The sequence below is a fragment of the Poromitra crassiceps genome (genome assembly GCF_964638095.1).
Source record: "Poromitra crassiceps genome assembly, chromosome: 12".
In the NCBI taxonomy this organism is placed as follows: Eukaryota; Metazoa; Chordata; class Actinopteri; order Beryciformes; family Melamphaidae; genus Poromitra; species Poromitra crassiceps.
Window position 1 is genome coordinate 3,567,824 of NC_139632.1, and position 6,472 is coordinate 3,574,295.

At 42.4% G+C, this 6,472-nt stretch overlaps 1 pseudogene across 1 annotated transcript; it reads left to right on the forward strand.

Annotated features, from left to right (window-relative positions):
* The first annotated feature begins 3,288 nt into the window (after window positions 1–3,288).
* Window positions 3,289–6,253, forward strand: LOC310786988 (C-C chemokine receptor type 8 pseudogene; annotated as a pseudogene). Its single transcript, XR_014554081.1, has 2 exons — window positions 3,289–3,366; window positions 5,152–6,253. The product of XR_014554081.1 is annotated as a C-C chemokine receptor type 8 pseudogene (transcript).
* Window positions 6,254–6,472: the final 219 nt, after the last annotated feature.

Sequence of the window (6,472 nt, forward strand, 5' to 3'; positions counted from 1 at the left end):
TAATAATAATAGTAGCCTACATATAAATATAAATGAATAAAATGCATACTTGCAAACATGCATAATTTCTTGCGAAATACCAAAGACGATTTAAGTATTTAGCTGAAAACAAAAATATTTTACTGTTTTTAGAAATATTGAATGATGATCTTAAAGTAATCCATATCCCACACCCCCACAGAATAGAGTAGAATAGAATAGAATAGAATAGAATAGAATCTCATGGCAAACAAGAAAAGCAAAAGCATGTTGTAAGGAGCAGCCTTATGAAAAGTATGTATGTATGTATGTATGTATGTATGTGTAGCCAGGCTAACTTAGAGGGCTGGCCCATGTTGTAGTCAGGTTCCCTCCCTAGTGATTTACACCCATCCAGGCCCAGGTGCTGCTGCTTACATAATTAGGTGCACCTCAATAAATACTGTGTCTTGTGGGGCTGAGCTGTCCTTATCCCACACTCTTTGGTTTTCCCTGGAAATTGTTGCTTGGAGCTTGGTTGCTGACACTTTATGTGAGTAAGGTTGTATGTTGGGTGACTTGTATGTGGTACTTCCTGGTTATTTCCACTGTTACTGTCTAACCATGACTGTTTGTAGGCAGAAGTGAACATGCGGCCTAGAACATTCATCATCACAGCTTGAGAATCCCAAGAGCTTTATTCTCTATGTGAAGGTAAAATGTTCAGTGTTCATAGAGGTATTTGTCACAGAACATATAGATATATGTATTAATACTTGTGTTTCGCCTGTCTCTTTACAGTAGCGGCCAGCTGCTGTTTTGCCCTTTCTCTATTGTTTTATTTATTTTGTTGTATATTTATTTTGTTGTACTATTTCACTTTCTGTTATACCACTGCCTGTTTTTAATTGTTACGTTCTGACTGCAGGTTGTCCCGGCCAGGAGTGGAGAAATTGTCCCATTGAAAGGGGCTGAGTGTGCGAATCCCCGTGTTCCTAGTTATCTGTGGGTTTGTGTTTTTGGTTTGCTGTGCTGTTTGTAGTGTATCCCCACCTAGTCTTAATTTGGGATCGCATTTTAGCTTTTAGCTCCCTCTCTGGGGACTCTTAACCCCTCCTCCTGGTCGTTGAGCAGCTCCCATTTAGAACTATCTAAAGGTGTTTTTAATTTATAAACAACCAGCCTTTTAACATGTTAACCTTTTAACTTGGACTTTGTGCATTAAATAAACATGTACCCTTGTTATACTTGGAACATATTGCCTCTGCTCTTCATTTAAGGGTAAAACTGAACATTGGTTTAACTCTTTGGGTGAAATTCCCAAGGTGGCGTTGTCAATTTATGTAACTGGCTGCTTTGCATGGTTACATATGTATGTATGTATGAGCTGATCCATTGTTTTATATTGCCAGATACCATACACAGTCTCTCTACTGTAGTCAAAGTTTAAAACTTTTGAACCAGGGGGTAGAGACAAGTGTCACTTCGGCACTTTATTGCAGCTCTGCAAATGTAAACCTGGACAGGGCACATTGTAAAGGACCATGAAACTAGTCACACACACACACACACACACACACACACACACACACACACACCAAGATAACGGTAGACCAAGGCTTCTCATACTCTGGACCGAGGTACGGATCCAGACAGACTACTCAGTCCGGATCGTACCTTATGTCATTGCGTGGTTGATTGAACATGCATTTACTTGTGTTCATGAGGCCGCAAGTGTGTGTGACACACATTGTACCAGTTCACCAGTTCTCACACCAGTTCTCAAATCCCTGCATTGGCTGCCAGTAAATCTTAGAATAGACTTTAAAATTCTGCTAATGTTTACAAATCTCTCAACGGGTCAGGCCCACACTACATCTCTGAAATGCTTCTACACTATGAACCATCCAGATCCCTGAGATCTTCAGGCACTGGTCTACTAATTGTCCCGAGGACCAAATCAAAACATGGTGAAGCCGCGTTCTCCCACTATGCCTCTCATAACTGGAACAAACTCCCTGAACACATTAGATCTGCCCCTACTCTGCCTATTTTTAAATCCAAGCTAAAGACCTTTATGTTTACTCTTGCCTTTAACTGCTACTAAACTACTGCCTCTCTCCAGCCCGGCAGAATAAACCTGTATTCGGCCTGTTTTAATTTTTTTTCCTGTACATTTCCAACAAATGGACTGTACATGTAATAATACTGAAGAATGCCTTGTAACTTATTTAAAACAGAAATAATGTTTCATGTTTGTTAATTTGAGTATATATTCTAACTAAAACTGTCGGCTGTGTTTTTTATATATGCATTGCTTTGCTGCTTGTTTTTTCAATTATTTTTTTGTAAAGCACCTTGAATTGCCTTTGTGTATGAAAGGTGCTATATAAATAAATTTGACTTGACTTGACTTGATTGTAGAGCATGGAGCCGCTTGTGTTTGTGTGTGCCGTGCAGCGTGCACCCGTCAGCTCAAAATGCTACTAGCCTTTTCTTTTTTTCAATTCACACCTTGATAAGTGTGGCTATCTACTGTACCAGCGTGCACCCGTCAGCTCAAAATAAACCCCATGCACTTCTTGGAAACCATTTTCAGCTGAACTTAAACAAGGAACACACGCAACCCAGCCAATAGATGACTCAATAATACACATCCCTGTGATCTACAAGTTTTCAAGTCAACTTTGAGACCAACGCTAATACTAACTTTACTGTTAGTGTTACGTGGGGCTGCAGAACAGGTGAACCCAGGTGCAGACACACAGGAGGAGAGACAGGAATAAGGTTAAAAAAAAGATATTGCAGAGCATGAGGAAGATGGGCTGCTGGCAAGGAGAAGCTTGAGCTGGTATAGCTGAGAGGCTGGAACTGGGGCAGGGCAGTTGGGGGCCAAGGAAGCAGGTCCAGAGTGGGATGGTTGACGAGGTTTCAGGGCAGAACAGCAGGGCTGACCAGATGAGGTGCGGGAAACGGGCTGGAGTCAGAACAGACAAGACTATAAGGGAAACAGCTAGGATGAGTATGAATGAATGAATTCATTCGACAAATAAAAAAATACAATACACCAACAAGCATACAGTACAAAATAATTCATCAGGACACCACAACAAAGTCGTCAAACTTATTTCCATTATGGTCCCTAGTACTGGAGGGGGGGGGGGGGGGGGGGGGGGGGGGGGGGGACAAGTATAGGCTCTCAGGAAGGAAGAGCAACAGAGTGAGGAGGTGTCTAACGATATGTGTAAACTGTAGCATATGACGGAAGTCTTGAGTATAGTAGTAGTAGCTAGTAGCTATAGAGGGCACATTCCAAATGGATATGCAGTAGAGCGTTTGATTTGGTCTTGTTTCTCAATTGTGATCCAAGATGAACACCAGCAGTTATCTGGTTAACGGCACTGAGAGGTGAGACTTTCATTTTTGTTGAAGAGATGCCAGTAGGTTGTAAGTGTACAACTCACCAAGTCTATGCATAATTATACATGTGCTGTATTTACAGAGGTGGAAAGAGTACTGGCAGATGCTACTCAAGTACGAGTATTGTTACTTTAGTGAAAATTAACTCAAGTACAATTTGTTATAATGATAACCCTGCCGCGATCTTATAGCTATAGTTATCACTCTGTACACAAACGTACTCCAGTCCAGTAATAATGTGGGTCAAGGTCAACCTCACTAATTGCAACAAAACCAAACGCAATGGATTTGGTGTTCTCAATATGTTCTAAATGAGAGCAAAAATGAATCATATGAGCGGAAAGTTTTGAAAATCAATATATGATCCTGCTAAAACAGACATTAATGCACTTTGTGACATGCCCTAAATGTAGAAGTGATTCTGGAACCCATTAGCGAGCAGTCCCAATGCTACTGTGCTGTTTTCATAATGCAGTGTGCAAAACAAAAATCTGAATTTACTCATTACATTTAAAGGTAGTCAAGTAGAATATCTAAATTACTCAAGCAAGAGTAAAAAGTATAGCAATTTTAACAATACTTAAAAAGTACAAATCCTCCAAAAACTACTGAGTACTTGTTTTTGAGTATTTTTCCACCTCTGATTTTTGTAATATGATGTAACTCACAGGAGACAGACTCAACTTTTATAAAAATCACTTTTTTGAACTAGCTAATCAATATCTGTTCTACAGAACAGAACCTCTCCAACCACGCCCCCCCCCCCCCTTCCAGTTTAAGTGCACAATATATTATTTATTAATTTAATATTGCACGTTTAATCTGCATTTATCAAGCTGTATCAGAATTAAAAATGAATTTGAAACTAGACTAAACATGCTATCCAGGAGGTTTGCAGCAGTGATACACACTGGTTCCTTTTCTCCATTTCCTTTCCAGTTGTTGGGTTTGTTTCCTTTATTTCTCCCCTCAGAGGATCCATACTGTACCATGTAAGTGCTTGGAAATGAATCAAAACAAACTGATATAACGAGTGCTGTAAATATCTGTACAGCTTTAACACTTACAAAATTATCTTTGTGCATCCTTTGCATTTGTAGTTGTGTTATGACAGAAATAGAGTACCGCAGGGAGGACATCTTTTTGTAGTCGGAATGCGGAAGTCCCGGACTTCCTGGATCTTACGGGGAAAAGTCAATAGGGTTTTAGAATGGGGATTTCACTTAAATGCATAAAATAAGGTCTATGGTTATAACAGAAATTTATGGGAGTGGTAATTTGGGTTCAGCAGGATAATCTTCACAAAACTCAATCACTTTTACTGTATGCATTTTGAAGCATTTTCTAAAATTTGCATTTAAAAAAACGCATTTACATTTCAAAAGTCAGAAAAGTGATTTGATTCGTTTGTGAAGATTATCCTGCTGAACCCAAATTACCGATCCCATAAACCTTTGTTAACCACAGACCTTATTTTATGCATTTAAGTGAAATCCCCATTCTAAAACCCCATTGACTTTTCCCCATAAGATCCAGGAAGTCCACGACTTCCGCCATCCATGCTACTTCTGGACTTATCCCTGTGGTGCTTGCTCTATGTATGAGTATGAAAAGAAATTGAAGTAATGGAGAAAGAATGTGGATGGAGAATCTGGTATTTCCAGCTATAGTCATACTTTTCTTAACCTAAAGAAAATGTATCTGAGATACTGGAAACTTCCCTAACCATTCATCTGTCTTTCCTGTTGGCTCACTCCTTAATTTCTCTCTCAGCTCTGCAGGGGAACCTTTCAGCGAGAGCACCATTGACCCTGACTACATTTACATTGACTACGATGACTTTGATGGTGGCCAGTGTGTGTACGATAGCCATGGAGCCCACATTCTCCCCATCCTTTACTCCGTCTTCTTCATCGTGGGCCTCCTGGGCAACGCTCTGGTGCTCTGGGTCATCGCTTGTGGGACGCGCCTCCGCAGCATGACCGACGTCTGCCTCCTCAACCTGGCCCTCGCCGACCTCGTCCTGGTGTGTTCCCTGCCCTTCCTCGCCCACCAAGCCCGCGACCAGTGGTCCTTCGGGGACGGCATGTGCAAGGTTGTCCTGGGTGCCTACTATATCGGCTTTTACAGCGGGATCTTCTTCATCACCCTTATGAGCATTGACAGGTACCTGGCTATAGTTCACGCGGTGTACGCTCTGCGGGCACGGACGCGCTCCTTTGGGATTCTTGCGGCTGCTGTTACCTGGATGGCCGGATTTGCCGCTTCTTTTCCTGACGTGAGCTTTCTTGAAGTACAGGAGTCTCCGGGAACAGGGTCTCCGGGAACAAGGAAGAAATTCTGTGCTCCTGTCAAAGAACAGGGCGAGCACTTCTGGACCATCTTCAGCCTTTTTAAAATGAACATACTCGGCCTGTTGATCCCGATGACCATCATAATGTTTTGCTACGCCCGCATCATTCGGACACTCCTGTGCAGCCAGTCATCCAAGAAACATGCCATCCGCTTGGTTCTCATAGTGGTGGCCGTGTTCTTCTGCTGCTGGGTGCCCTACAACATTACATCATTCTTCAAAGCCTTGGAGCTGATGCACATTTATATGGCATGCGACAGCAGCAAGGCCATCAGGCGGTCGATCCAGGCCACCGAGGTCATCGCCTACTCTCACAGCTGCCTCAACCCCTTCCTGTACGTGTTCATCGGGGAGAAGTTCAGGAAGCACCTCGTGAGGCTGATGAGCAGGTCTCCATGGAGGCTCTGCCAGATTATGGGGACCTTCATCCCACAGGACAGAATCAATGCCTCGGTCTACTCCAGAACCACCAGCGTGGATGAGAGGTCCACTGCTGGGCGCCACGCGAGCTCAGTTTCATAGCTAGACCAGAGGCTCTGGTATCACCGGAAACTATCCAGACAAATAAGTAGGTACAGTACCGGCCATGTTATGCTAGCTCACTGGGAAGTGGGCATAAAATAGCTCCAAAGTCAGCAAAGTTCTTGACTTAGGTAATGGGAGCTATTCCTAATGGTTCTGTAATGCTGTTTGTTTGTTTGTTTGTTTGTTTTTTCAAGCTGATGTTGCTTTGGTTAATCC